General features: G+C 34.3%; 1 long non-coding RNA gene across 1 annotated transcript; it reads right to left on the bottom strand.

Annotated features, from left to right (window-relative positions):
- Window positions 1–14,647: 14,647 nt before the first annotated feature.
- On the bottom strand, window positions 14,648–15,504 carry LOC114075059. The gene is made up of 2 exons (XR_003575386.1): window positions 15,413–15,504; window positions 14,648–14,728 (listed from the first exon to the last, which is right to left on the bottom strand). It is a non-coding gene; the product is annotated as an uncharacterized LOC114075059 (long non-coding RNA).
- Window positions 15,505–16,443: the final 939 nt, after the last annotated feature.

Below are 16,443 nucleotides of genomic sequence, written 5' to 3'. Positions count from 1 at the left end.
ATATTTAATCAATAATATCAATCGAAGTCAGTAGTTAATCATACACTTATTCATAACGAAATCATGCTTAAAGCACTTCAAGATCAAGCTACTATCGTAGGCATTAAACTATCAATTCAATGTAGAGTAGAGAGAATAGACCATTTTACTAATTTTCCCAAAGTATTAATCATCTATGATATTTTAACAATAAAGTACATCCTAGTCAGTAGCTAACGAGATAGGAAATAAAGTCTTATTCATACTTTATTCATCTTAGAACATAGATCACATCACCTACATAGCATTATCAATTCATAAACTAAAAGAATGTAGATCATTTCATGTAAGCATTTCTTTAATTTGATCATAAAGGATTTAAACCCACAATTCATCCATAATACCAACTAAATCCAGTAGCTACAATGATGCTCTGCATAATCGAAATCATACACAAATACTACAATACTGCAACACTTAGAAGCATAGGCTATTCATACTCAAATCTTCATACATTGATCCTCATGGATCGTTCATCATCAATTCATAATCAATTAATGAAAATAAAAGTATATATAAGCAATTCAACTTAAGATAATCATAATTCAATCGACAACAAGTCAAGATCACAGAGCCCATGCAAGCTAAATTGATTTAAGGAAGGAGCATGGGTTCATCATGCAATTGGAGTAAAATCACGTTCAAACCAATATATTAACATCAATTCATCATTATTTAACCATTTAAAACGTTTTAGAAAGAATTCATGGCTAGATTGAAAGATTGAAAGATTGATCATAAAATCTTCTTTGAAAACTTTGATAAGAGCTCTCCAAGTGAAACAGTACTTAGAGATGAAGGATCACCATACCTTTATATAGTTTAAAATCTATAAAACTTGATTGTTCATCCATGTAAATCTAAGCTACAAGCGGTTCTTGAGCTTCACCAGCAATGGTGGTTTCTAGGGAGAATATTTTTTTGGAGGGAAAGGTTCAATTTCGTGGAAAAGGATTTAGAATGGGTTATTCACGTGTTTGATCTCTTATATAGACCCAAATATAGGTAAATTAATCAATTAAAATCATTTTAGGATGTGGGTTGAATTTTCCATTCACCCCTTAAATAAAATAGTCCGCTAGACAATAGCTACAGGCCACCATCGACGGACCCATCGACTGGCCATTGGTCAATCGACTTGCCGTCCTTTGGCTTCCGTCTATTGGTCCTTACCCAAATTTTGGGTTGAGATCTACCCAATATAAGTGTCCATTGATGAGACTTCACTAATGGTCCGTTAGTCGACCAACTGGCCGTCGTTTGGTCCGTCGACTGACACTACCAAGGCAGTGTCTAAACCAGCCTTGGGTCCTTTTTGTGGGGCCTTTTCCGGGGCCCTTTAGATGTCGTACACAAATTTTTCTAACGTAAATAAAAAACCCTTAACAAGTTTTAGAACTCCCACACGAGTTTCACCAAAAAAAAATACTCGCAACTTGTCCAAACAGGCTATTCCCCATCAAGACACATGTTGAGTGTCTTAAGGCTATCTTTCGAACGCCTTGGACGTTCTTGATCGTTTGACCTCCAAACTTCTAGAAACTCTATTTTCCTTATTTAAAAATCATTATAACTAATTTTAAGACTTCATAATCTCATGACATACAATATATAAATATGCATGGACATATGAGACACGTAGGTGACTAGTCGTTGAACATCTTGGTCATCCCTTGACATTTAACTTCCAAATCGCCTCAAACTTTACCCACTGCCTATAAACAATATTATAATTCATTATAGGACCTTATAAACTTAATACAAACATGTTAGGATCTAGACACCCTAACTCATTTTGGGGTCTTACATTTCATACCTTAAGATTCCTTAAAGATTGATGGAGAAAAATGTGATTAATGGTGCCCTAATCAATATTGAATTTGGTCTTCAATGGTGTGTCTTTGAATAGAGAGAGATAAAGTAGAGAGAAGTTGGAGAGAATTTGGTTTGAGAATAATGAGGTGTTGAGTTGGGTTTAATGAGGGTTTACTCTTTTATAGTCCCCAACTAACTTAATTAACCACCCCTAAACCCCTAATTATTTAATTAAATAATTAAATAATCAACCTAACTTAACTAAAACTAAACAGTGAACTGGAGTGCCGAACCACGAAACCCCTTCCATGAGCCATCGCTCAAACCATGGCGTCGTGCTGGCAGTCCGTCTCTTTGGTCAGAGTGTGCGTTTTGAGACATTTTCCAAAAATGTCTAAGTTTCAACCAACGACATCATCGACGGGCAATTGACACATCGATGGCTCGTTGTTTGGTTCGTCATTAGCCACTGTGTTTTAAAAGCTTTTTGGTCAAATACAAGGGTCCTTGAGGTGGTCCTTCGGAGTGGTACCCAGACGTTTTGACCTTAATCACGCTCTACTATATTTTTAACACTTTTTTACCGAATTTTACTAAATTCTGACTCTTAAAACCCCTTGAAACATACCAAGGAACACTAGCTCAATTTCAGTAATCTCCGGACATCTTAGTCGTTTCTTGACGTTTTGATCCTAACACTTCCTAATTTGTTTCAATACTTTAATTTAGCCTTAGAAACGTTTTTTTAAGGCTTAGTTCATCATGTGAGACTCTATACTAAGTCAGGAAACTTCCGTAGTGTTACATTATCCTCCCCCTAGAAACATTCGTCCCCGAATGACATTAAAATCTTTTTATAGTGAGAGATAGACTCAATACTAGCAGCCTAACCAATCAACAACATAAAATCTTAATGAGTCACAACTCATAGGATAACTTCACAACTTCATTCAAAAAAATATCAAAGCACTTTACAGAACAACTCAATTCACAATTTATCACATATAAGAGCTCAACATTTCACATCATATAATGAGGAACTACCTTCTCAATATCAACGTGTGCTCAACTTGAACATCAAGAGTTAACATGTTATTCTTCTTCTCAAGGCAATATTAAAATAGTCTAATCTCTAGAATGCAAATACACAACACATATAAGTGCCAATAAAATATAATAGCATCCTTTTTCATGAAAAACTGATTTATGCATGACCCTTTACCAAAACATGCACATACTTAGAAAAACAAGTCAAATTTCACATTATTCATAATTTTCATTTTAAGAGGAATTAATAACCTCAAAGAGAAAAAAGATGAGGATAGAGGAACTTTATGTCGGCCTCGACATCCCATGTTATACCCTCAACTAGATGGTTTCTCCATAAGACTTTTACAGAGGCCACCTCTTTGTTCCTAAACATTTTGACTTTAGAATCTAGGATTTCAACCGGAATCTCTTCATAAGAAAGGTTCTCATTCACCCATAATCCTTTAATAGGGAGAATAGACACCGGGTCGCCTAAACATTTCTTGAGCATAGAAACATGAAATACCAGATGAACTGAAGCTAGTTCACTAGGTAGTTTCAATTCATAAGCAACTTTTCCAACCCGTTGCAATACATTATAAGGACCCACATACTGCGGACCTTAACTTTCCCTTTTTACCGAATCTCATCACTCCTTTCATAGGTGAAATCATCAAGTAGACCCAGTCACTTACTTCAAATTCAATGTCTCTTCTTCAATTGTCGGCATAACATTTTTGCCAACACTAGGTTGTTTTCAACCTATCTCTTATGATTTTACCTTTCTCATGGCCTCATAGACTATCTCGGGGCCAAGGAGTGAAGATTCACTAACCTCAAACCACGCAACTGGAGACCTATATCTCCTACCATAGAGTGCTTCAAAAGGTGTCATAGATATACTCAAATGGTAGCTATTATAATATGAGAACTCAATCAACGGTAGGTGATCATCCCAGTTTCCCTTTAAATAAATTACACAAGCTCTTAACATATCTTCTGGGGTTTGAATGGTACGTTTCGCTTGACCATCCGTTTGAGGATGAAAAGCGGTGCTAAGTTTCACTTGAGTACCTAAACCTTTTTGAAAAGACCTCCAAAAATGAGAAGTGCATTAGGCACCTGTATCCGAGATAATGGAAAAAGGGATCCCATCTAAGCTCACAATCTTATTAATATATAATCTATAGCATATTCCTCCACCGAATAGTAGACTTAACGGGGATAAATTGGGCATATTTCATCAATCTATCCACAATCACTATATTGAGTCATTTTTCCTCCGGGTTCAAGGCAACCCAACAACAAAGTCCATATTAATATCTTCACACTTCCAAGTAGGGACATCCATAACTTAAGTCAAACCACCCGGATTTTGATGCTAGATTTTGACTTGTTGACAATTAGGACACCTAATCACAAACTCCGCTATATCCCTTTTTAAACCATCCCACCAATAGACCTCTCTAAGATCACGATATATTTTTGTGGCACTTAGAAAAATAGAATATCGGGAACCATGAGCTTCTTCCGAAATTTATTTTCTTAAATTATCAACATCCAGTACACACAATCTATCTTGGTACCTAAGTACCCCATCCCCTTGGGAGAATGACTCATTAAACTTGCAAAGTACCGACTCTTTCTATTCCATCAATAGAGGATCAAGGTGTTTCTTAGACGTCACCTAAACCACTAAAGATGATTTGGAGGTATGATGAACAATAAAACCTCTAATTGGAGAATCTTCCAACCAAACACCCAACTAAGACAATCTATGAACCTCTTTCGTTAACAGTTTCTTATCATCGGGGACATGTACTACACTAACCATAGTCATTCTACTCAAGGCATCCGCAACAACATTTGCTTTGCCGAGGTGGTAAAGGACACTCAATTTATAATCCTTCAAAATTTCAATCCACCTCCTTTGTCAGAGATTAACTCCTTTTGAGTAAAGATATATTGCAGACTCTTTTGGTTGGTAAATACGTCCACATGTACCCCATAGAGATAATGCCTATATATTTTCAAAGCAAACACCATGGACGCTAATTCAAGGTCATGAGTTGGATAATTCTTCTCATGCACCTTGAGTTTTCTAGAGACATAAGCTATCCCCTTATTATGTTGCATGAGGTCACAACCCAAACCCACTCGAGGAGCGTCACAATACACTACAAGCCCTTTTGTACCCTTCGGTAAAGTAAACACCGGAGCAGAGATAAGCTAATCTTTCAATCATTGGAAGTATCTTTCACAAGCCTCTGACCACTCAAACTTAATCTTCTTTTGAGTTAGCGTTTTCAAAGGAGAAGCAATGGATGAAAGTCCATCAACAAAGCTTCTATAGTACCCGTCTAGACACCAGAAACTTCTTGTGTCAGTCGAGGTTAGAGGTCTAAGGCCAATTTCTAACCGCTTCTATTTTCTTTGGATTGACGTCTATACACTCACTTGAAATAATATGGCCAACAAATGCAACCAATCTCAACCAAAATTTGCACTTGCTATACTTTGAAAAAAGTGGATGCTCTTTGAGAACTTGCAATACAACCCTCAAATGGACCATATGCTCATCCTAACTCTTAGAATACACCAAAGATATCATCAATGAAGACAATTACAAAAACATCTAGGTAATTTTGTAATACTCTATTCATAAGGTTCATAAAAGTTGTTGGGGCATTAGTTAACCCAAAATACATGACTTGCAACTCATAATGAACATACCTAGTTTGAATAGCCATTTTAGGAATATCTTCACCTCTCCCCCTAAGTTGGTGTTAATCTGACCTCAAATCAACTCTCGAAAAGTAATTCGCACCTTTAGAGGTGATGAATTTTCATCAATCCTAGGGAGAGGATACTTATTCTTTATGGTAACCTTATTCAATTTCCGGCAGTCGATACATATTCTAAGTGACCCATCTTTCTTTTTCACAAATAAAATCAGAGCACCCCTTGGAGATAGCTTGGTTTTATAAAACCCTTATCAAGAAAATCTTTGAGTTGAGACTTCAACTCTTTCAACTCGACCAGAGCCATCCGAGGAGGATGGGTTTAGTATCCAGCAACAAGTCTATACCGAAATCTAGTTCCCGTTTAGGAGGAATTCCATATAAGTCATCGGGAAAGACTTCTGGAACATCCTTCACTACGGGGACTAACTCTAAAGAAAAAGTCTCAGATTCTAGGTCCTTGACCCTCACAACATGGTAGACATCCTTTAGAGATCATCTTACAATCCTTAAGACATGAAATGATTTGACCTCTGTGGATTGAGTTTCCCCCGTTCCACTCTAAAATGGGCTCATTTGGAAAATTGAACTTGACTACCCTTGTTCTACAATATATGGAAGCAAAACAAGTATGCAACAAATCCATTCCCAAAATGACATCAAAATCAAAAATGTCAAGTTCCACCAAAAAAATAAGAGTAACTATATTGAACAACATAATAGGAAAATTTCTATATACCCTTTTTGCAACTACAAAATCACCCACCGGCGTAGACACCATAAAAGGTTCATTAGGACCTCAAGCACATATCAAACTTTCTAGATACCAAAGGGGTAACAAATTACAAGGTGGCACTGATATCAAGTAAAGCATACACATTAATAGAAAATCCACATTGGGAGAACCCCCTTATTCACCCCTAGAGCAGAGAGCATAAAAGTGGTTCTTCTTAGGAGCTTTGGATCTAGGACCGCTTGCTTGAGCTTGGCTACTCCACTTTTCTTGACCCTTTACCGTAGGATAATATCTCACCTTATGGACACTCTCCATAATCAAAGAAATTATATGTCCCAACTAGACATTCACCCACATGCTTCTTACCACACTTTCAACAAGTAGTCTTCTTACTTGGTGAACCACCACCTCTTCCCTTTTGGGACCTAGGTATAGACATCCTATCATTATGAGCCTTGGTGAATTTAGAAGGAACTTAGTTAGAGAACCTCTTTTTGAACTTAGGTTTGTCTTGAATTTTCAACCTACCCTTTGAAGAATCTCCTTCATAAGAACTTTCCCTCTTAGCATCCCTATTCTTCCTTCTTATCCTACTCTATCTCACTTGTTGAGAATGCACCATCAATCGAGAAATGTCCATGTTGTCATGAAACATCGCTAAACGACATTCTTTTACTAGATCCTCGGACACTCCCATCACAAAGCAACTCATCTTATCCCTTGGGTTAGACACCAAGGAAGGGGCATACTTAGACAATTTAGTGAACTTCAAGGAGTACTCTAGCACACTCATACCTCCTTGATGAAGGTTAATAAACTCTTCCACCTTAGCCTCCCTTTTATCCCTTGGAAAGAATCTATCAAGAAAGCCCCTTCTACAGATCTCCCAAGACACACGACCACCTCTTAAAATCCTATTGTCCCTCATTGAGTATACAAAGTTTGAGCCACATCTTTGAGTTGATAAGTGTCTAACTCGGCCTTCTCATTAGAAGTCACTCCCATTGAAAACAAGATCTTGTAGACCTCATCAAGAATGTTTTGGGGGTCTTCACCAACCTTAGACCCAAAGAACATGGAAGGATTAATCCTATTGAAATCTCTCAAACGAGAAGCCATGGTACTAGCATGTTGGTTCACACGGGGTCCAACTTTCTGGTTCAATTGTGCCATCATAGCTTGGACTTTAGTAGTTACGGCATGAGCTTGAGAAGTCATAGCTTGATCCGAACTTAGAAAAAAATCGACCTTATCTCCCTATTCGTCATAGCCATAGGATTGATTAGAGCTTGGTCACCCAGAGGAACTTATTTTTGTGGAGTATCCTGGTTGCCTTGTGGAGGATCTTGGTTATCTTGGGGAGGAGCTCCCGAATTAGCAATCTCTTCATCAACTCTTCTTGCGGCTAAACTTCTAGTAGTCATAGCCTATAACCTCCGCATTAGCAATCTATTCACCAAATCTTCTTGTGGCTGCCCTTCTAGTAGTCATAGCCTATAACCACAATAAAAGGGTTAGATGAAAAGGACACATAGAGCTAAGACTCTTTAGGCACGACATAAAAATACCAAGAAGATGAAAATTTCCTAAGCATCACATAGCTTTTCATTCATAAGTGTGCTCGCGCTTCACAATTATGAACAAGACTCTATATAGACGTGGTTAAGTGAGACATCAATCCTAAGGTTACTCAACCTCATTCTCTAATACCAACTTTGTCATGACAGGGAAGCACCCTCTAGACGTAACTAGTGTAATCGTCCTCGTAGGGGCTTTAGACTAGCCCTTAGCATACATCATTGCATGTCATAGGTAGAGAAAATGTGGAAAATCTAAAATTGTTACATAGTGAAGTGTACTTATACATCTCGCATACCATATATGGAGTTTATATAGACTCCTCGCTTATGAAGTTTACATAGACTTCTCATTTAGCATAGACAATTCATTTAGAAGTCTAACACTTGTCTCACATATAACCATCTAAAAGGAGATTTATAAAGTTTAGGCATAGCCCTTACAAGTAAAATATGTCACATATAGGCTTACAACAATAGTCTCGAGAATAAGGAAAGAACAAGTGTCTTTAGACTTAAGCAATCCTACTAAGCTAGATAATTGGCACCATCCTCGAACATTGAGGACTCACTAACAACTTGGGAAAAAGTCTAAGTCTTCTTGCAAATACCCTCTAAGTACCTCCACGGCCCTAACCTACAAATTTGTAGATTGAATATGGGTTAGTACAACGACTTATATTAAGTATACAACATATGCACATAAAACATTCAAAGACATGCATGAAAGGGACTATTTCTTTAAAAACATGCTAATCCATTTAGAAAGCCTTTCTACACATACAAGAGCATATACAAGCCAATGATCAAAACAACATAAGACATACTCATTTTCATATATGAGGACTACATCAACATATAGTCATATTAGCATATTATGTTTTTGAGTTCATATCATCAAAGCATACAAGACCCTTCCAACAATCCATCCCAAGTTTATAAATGCAATGCTTATGTGAAGCCCCATAACCCCATATAACCAAGTATACTAAAAATGAGATCATAACATATGCCTTGTTTCTTATAACATAACATTATGAGTAGTTATTAATACTTATATATAGCAACTTAGACCAATATTATGTTCATCAATTAAAACAACATCATATAAGAACAACATCATATAGGTCCAACATATATACATTTCATGATCTCATAAGTATATAAGAACATAAGAACAACCTCCTAAGACTCCCCTCAAGTCCAACTCGTGCAATGCATAGGTATAGTCTCATACCCTTACCAATTATAAGTAGAACCCCTCATGTCACCCTAGTTAATGTCAAGATTTATTCATTCATTCATTGTACTTTCGGGAACAATCGCCTTAACCGACAATAGACTATGTGAACTAAACATGGAATCCAATTTCATGAAACCCTATACCAAAAGAATGGGATCTACTTGCCAAGGTAGAACTATAACCTGAACATAGCATTCTACGTGAATCCACTGGCTAGCATTCCTATGGGGGAAACATAGTGAAGAAACTAGGGTATATATTAGAAACCCTTTTTATGCACATTTGCATTGTAGTCTCCATATCATGAGATCAATAGTCAACCTACCTTCTCACTTGGGAAAGGACACATCTCATATATAGTTAGCTTAGTGCTAAACTAACTATTTGAAATGTCTTTAATTTAATGTTAATCATCAATCTTAATATTGGTCATAGGATACTAACCCCTTGTATAAACGTGATCATAACTCTTTAGGTTTAGAATGAGAACTTCCTTTCATCACCACCCATCATTAGTTAGATAGACAGATCATATTCATAATAATAGGTACACAAGAGAATCATCATAAACCTTGTATCATCATATCCTTATCATAAGCTCACATTCAACATATTCATACCATGCCATCATAATCATCAGATCATCATCTTCCTATTCTATTCACATATTCATACTTCAATTGAATATCATCATCAAGAATAAACCATCATTATTGAAGTAGAGAACTCATAATCATAAAAGTCTTACTTAATAGCTTCCAAATTCTCCTTTAAGATCTTACCTTCAATTCATCACACTTACCCAATACTCCATTAACCATCATCATAATATAGTGAATTAAACTATAAAGTAATCAATTCCAAAAACCCTAATCATCTACAAGTCCAATTCATAGCTAGGGTTAGGGATAAGGGTTTAATCATGAGCCTTTCAAGGAAACTAGGTCAAAGACTAAGAACTAAAACAATAACCAATCAAAAATCATAGTCTATCAATATTAATCAATCAAATTCAACATCAAATCAATTTGAAAGATCATTCACGAAATTGGATGAAAACCCATGTTTTAGACATCTTTGGAAACCAATTTTCAAGAGCCTCTTGGGGAAAGAGATCCCAAGAGTAAATAGCTTCCATGCCTTAAGATTCCTCCAATAATGATAGATAAAAATGTGAGTCTTGGATCCCTAATAAATATTGAAGTTGGTTTTCAATGGTGGGACTTGGAATAGAGAGAGAAAGTAGAGAGAAGTTGGAGAGAATTGGGTTTGGGAATAATGAGGTGCTTAGTTGGATTTAATGAGGGTTAACTATTCTATTGTCCCCAACTAACATAATTAACCACCCCTTAACCCTTAATTAATTGATTAAATAATTTACTAATTAACCTAACTTAACTTAAAACTTACCAGTGAACTCGAGTGCCAAACCACGAAAACCCATCCACGAGCCGTCGACCAGACTACGGCGCCATACTGGAAGTCCTACGTTCTGGTCAGAGAGTGGGTTTCGAGAAATTTTTAAACAATTTCTGTGTCAATCAAAGACACCATCGACGGCTCGACGTTTGGTCCGCCGTTAGCCACTGTCTTTTGACAACTTTTTGTTCAAATGCAAGGGTCCTCCTCAAGCACCCTTAGGGTAGCCCTTGGGGAGTCGTATCCGGACGTTTTGAACCTAAACAGCTCTTCTATATGTTTAACGGCTTTATGCCAAATTTTACTAAATTCTTACTCTTAAAACCCCTTGAAAAATACTAAGGCACTCTAGCTCAATTTCACTAGTGCCCGGATGTCTTGGTCGATTCTTGACGTTTTGATCCTAGAACTCCCTAATTAGTTTCAATACATTAATTTAGGCTTAGAAACATTGTTTTAAGTCTTAGTTCATCATGTGAGGCTCTAGACTAAGTCATGGAACTTCCGAAGTATTACATACAAACTCCTTTGCAAAATGGGAAAGTTGTTTTAGAAGATCGAAGAGGAAGACAAGTCGCTAAAGAGTATAAAACTAGTTGCATTTTGTAGTGTTGGAGGTGTCAATATTGATACCAAAGTTTTGTGTGCCATGAGGGTTTCAAAGGGGATTGAAGTTTGAGCGGGTATGCGAAGATGTATGTATCAAAAGGCTTTTAATTAACATAATAGGACCAAAGTTTCTTGGCGAAGTTGAAAGAACCCATCTTTGTTAAGCCCGTCCAACAGCTTCTAGTAACTGATTCAAAGGTTGTCCCTTGGAACTATAACAAAATTGTTGTGGTTTATCGAGGAAAGGAGATTTTTGAAGAGGTTGATGAAGCGGGAGAGCTAACAAGCTTCGAAAGATGTGATTCTCTAAAAGAATCAAGAAAAGGGAAGATGACTCAAATATCCAAGTACCACTGAATAAAGGAGTTACAGAGGAAGAAGCAAAAGAGTTTCTAAAAAAATAATAAGGTTCCAGATTACTCTGTTGTGGAACAATTAAAGAAAACCTTTGCACAGATTTCGCCGTTGTCTCAACTCTTGCACTCAGAACATCTTCTTGTGTTGAATAAGATTTTGAATAAAGCACATGTATCAAAGGAGACCATGGTAAATCAGGAAGAGAAAATTCTCAAGCGCGTCTTTGAGTCAAACATCATCACTTTCACTAATGATGAGTTGCCTACTTAGGGAGATTTACACCACAAAGTTTTTCTTCTTACAGTGAAATGTGAAGGTCACTATGTAAGATATGTAATCAAGGCCCCTGAATTGACAAAGAGGAAGCTTCAAATGTTGTTCATAAAGGATTCGGAGTAGAGTCAGAGAAATTGGTTTGGATTATGGTCAAGTCAATGGAAACATCAAGGCACAACAACCACCACTTTAAACTAACAATTTTCTTTTTATTTTGCTCAACACAGGAACAAAAGAAAACGCGGGATTACAAGTCAAGAATGAAATATCACAAAAAGGAAGTTCTCCAACGTCTTTACGTGTTTGTTGTTTCATCTCATTCTATTCACATTTTTTCTCTCAATTCGAGAGCTTCAAGCAATACTTACCCATCTAATTCCACGCAATACACACACATCCTTTATTCATGTGGAATACGCATCATCCTTTATTCATGTGAAATATACACCAGTTTGATTTTGTGCAATTCGCACCAATTTGAATTTCGTGCAATACGTACCAATCTGAATTTCATGCAAATATGCACTCGTCCTTTAATCACGTGCAAAACGTACTATCCTTTCTTTCATGAGCAAGATGTACCAATCCAAATCCCATGAGATACGCATCTATATTGCATTCATGTGCAATACACACTAGTCTTTCTTTCATGTGCAATGCAAATCAGTCCTTATTAACATGCAATACACATCAGTTCTTTATTCATGGGCAATATGCACCATATGCATATCTTAGGCAGTATGAGCCAACCATTCATGATATTTTTATCCAAGGGCTCTTATGGAACCCTACTAAAAAAAACAAAAACTCCAATAATTAAAAAATATATATTTTATTTTCTTGTCCCCTTGCCCTACCCCCGGCGGCCACCACCCCTTCGCTTGAAAAATCTCCAAAAATATTACCATTTCTTTCTTTTACCCTCCTCTACACAAATATGCAAACCATTCATCCTTATCCATAGCCATACTCCATAGATCTAAGAAAAACCAAATATAAATCTTCTTTTTTTATTTATATTTATGGAATTTCGGTCATCCTCCTCTTATATTCTTTACATATATGTGTAGAACTCTTTGAGGGCTATCCTTTTATATAAATTTTATGTCCAAAATCCGTTAAAAAGATTTTCGGCGAAGTTTTCTGACGATCCCCATTCACCCGAAAATATATGTCAATATTTTTCCCCTCTCATCCTTTATCCCAATCCGTCAATATCACTTCTTTTTAACTATATAAGTCGTTTTGATGCCGAATTTATATTGTTTTGTTAGTTTTTTAAGTCTTATCATGTTGAAGTTTTTGCTTGAATTTTATTGTTTGAATTTTGTTTTTATTTTTTATTTTTATTTTCTACCTTATTTGTTGTGTATGATCTTCAAAATAGTTTAGATGTTTGGATTTTGTGTTAGTGGATTGATTTTTTTTTATTTTGGGGTCTTGATCAAATGGATTTACATTTTGGGCCTATTTTAAATTTTTAGATTACTTATTTAGTTATTATTCAATTAATAAATTTATATGGAAATTTTTTCAAAATGTCAATATTTTGACATTTAATAGGATTCTTTAGCCACACTTTCAGTATTTATTTAAAATTTCATTATGTTAGTTTGTTATTTATCTGATTTAAGTTTTTTATTTGTTTAATTTACAAGAATACAACTATTATTTAATAATGGAAACAAGAAAATCAAGGGAGATAAAAAAATTTGTTAAAAAAAAGGAACATGTCACTTAAAATTATCATCAGTAATTGTATACCATAGTTTTTATACTTTATTTGTTCACTTTACCATTGAAATTAAAATTGATATTTTACTTTCATAATGAAAATTAAAAATTGTATCCCAGATATGATAGTCAACTATATTTTTCTTTCATTTATATTATAAAAATATTACTCAGTGTATCCCAATATATTTTAATCATTGCATATGGAATGTGATTTATGAAAAGATACAAGATTCTGAAAAAATAGCATACATGGTGGAAACAATATAATATGTTGAGGAATTGCACAATATCCTACAAAAGTACAGATTGATTGTGAAATAAATAGGGATAAAAGATTCTACAAAAAAATAGAATACATATTTAAAATAATACAATATTCTAAAAATAAAATACAAATTGATTGTGGAAAAAAATAGGATATATCTCTGCTTAGAAAATACAAATTTATTTGGCATACCTTATGAAATGACTACAAACTAAAAAAGAAATGCAATGTTCTTAATAAAAATAAAAATGTTGAGTAAAAGAAAACAATTAACAAACAAAATTTAATATGAACATAATGCTCGTATGAATACAATTTTTCAACCTTCTTCTCTCACTCTCTCCCTCTTCTACTTCGTCCGATATGTTCCTTAGTGTTTTTTCTTCACCAAATCACAATCTAAATTATTATTCTTAATGAAAATACAAATGTTGAGTAAAAGAAAACAATTAACAAACAAAAACTAATATGAATACAATTCTGATATGAACACAATTTTCTTCCTCTTCTTTGTTCTTCTTCTTCTTCTTCCTCTTCCTCTTCCTCTTCCTCTTCTTCCTCTTCATCTTCATTTTCTTCTTCTTCTTTCTTTTTATTCTTCTTCCTCCTCTTCCTCTTCATCCTCATCCTCCTCATCCTCCTCTTCCTCTTCCTCTTCCTCTTCCTCTTCCTCTTCCTCTTCTTCTACTTCTTCATCTTCCTCCTCCTCCTCTTCCTCCTCCTCATCTTTCTTTCTTCCTCTTCCTCTTCCTCTTCCTCTTCCTCTTCCTCTTCTTCTTCTTCTTCTTATTCTTCTATGTTTTATTTTTCCTCTTTTCTTCTTCTTCTTCCGATTTTTTTTACCAAAATCATATCTAAATAGTATTCACTTGTACATTAGTAACCCTATAAGCAAAAAAAAATTAAAATTATTAAATATGGATGTATGAAATATCAAAAAATATATGATGTATGAATGTCAATGTAGATTACCACAATCTATAAAATCTCAAACATGAAAACAAATCACGAATTTGTGAAAAATAAATAGTAGCTACGAAAGAGAGAGAAGCGGAAGATAAAAAAAATGAAAAACAAATGAACAGGAAATTAAATGAGAGAATTTATTTTAATTTTTTTTGAAAAATGTGAAAGAATGTTGAAAAACGTATGAATTAGAGGAAATATCGTTGTGAAAGAGAGTGAGACAAGATGTGGGTAAAAATTAGAAAGAGAAAAGTGGGTAGTGATGTTTTTTCGGTTAATAAAAGTGGACCCAATTTGAGAAAAAAAGAAACGTAAATAACTTATATTACGGTACATTATAGCAGTTTAAATATTGAAAATTTTATTAATTATTTTAAAGTATGTATAAATATTTTTAATAATTATGTTAGGAATTTTGACTGGTTTGCTTTTCCATAAAAGAAAGAAATGGCTCATCTAAAAGACTTTTTAATTAATCTTATCTTGGAAAAATAAAAAGAAAAAAGAATTATATTGATCATCTTGGGTGGCACATTGGGAATGCAAAGAGTTCAATGCATGCAATTATTCTTAAGATTTAAAGAAATGATTATTAATATTCACCATCTATTTAAATTCATTCTTCTTTCATTTCAAAGAGAAGAACAATAATAAAGAAGGAAAAAATAAGAGAAGAGGGAAATCAGAAGAAGAAAAATATCATAAGAATAGAGAGTAGAAAGTCTTCTTAGAAAGAAAAAAAAAATATTTCATCTTTGTGTAAGTTTGTGGTTCAACTAATTTGCTTCCGTTATTTGCTTGTTATCACATTTAGGTATTTATTTTTACACTTCACAATTTAATCATAAATTGATGTTTCATGTTCTTTTTATATTTTGATTCAATTGTTTATATTACGTTTATTTTGATTTAGTTAAGTCTATTGTGAATTTTATATGGTTATACTTTATTATTATGTACATATATGTTTATTATTAATGTGGTGTTTAATTAATTTTACCTCATCGTTGGATTGATAAGTAAACTCATTCTTTGCTAAAGAAAAAAATAGGTTGTTTTGAAAAAACAAAATACAAAATTGGTCATTTTTGCAAAAAAAAAAAAATTAGCAAAAAAAATAGGTTGTTTTTGCAAAAACAAAAGACAAAATTGGTCATTTTTGCAAAAAAATATAAATCTGTCATTTTGTAAGTCCTTTAAAAAATATATATAGAATTTTTTTTTCTCTTAAATAAATATATGAAATGAGTATTGGAACAAAAAATATAAAATCGACTATATTTGGTTAGTAATTTAACTATTAGAGAAAACTGACTATAATTATAACTATCTTTCAAAAGAGAACAATGTGTCATTTTGTGCAAAACTGAAAATTTCACTAAAATGATTTTTTTCTGAAATTGTATCAATATGAAAAATTAGCAACTAACTTGAATTTGCGTTTTATTCAAAAAAAACATTTTTAGCCAAACATGAATTAATAAAGCGCCCGTGCTAAAATCCACGGGACTCGGGGGTGTCTCACACCTTCCCAGGTCAATGGAATTCCTTACCCAATTTTAATTTCGTAGACTAAAATGAAGAGTTATTTCCTTTAAAATTAGAAACTACGAAATCACTTAAAACACTTAGAA

Source organism: Solanum pennellii, chromosome 12, assembly GCF_001406875.1.
Source record: "Solanum pennellii chromosome 12, SPENNV200".
NCBI lineage: Eukaryota > Viridiplantae > Streptophyta > Magnoliopsida > Solanales > Solanaceae > Solanum > Solanum pennellii.
This window is presented reverse-complemented; position numbering and strand designations above follow the sequence as displayed.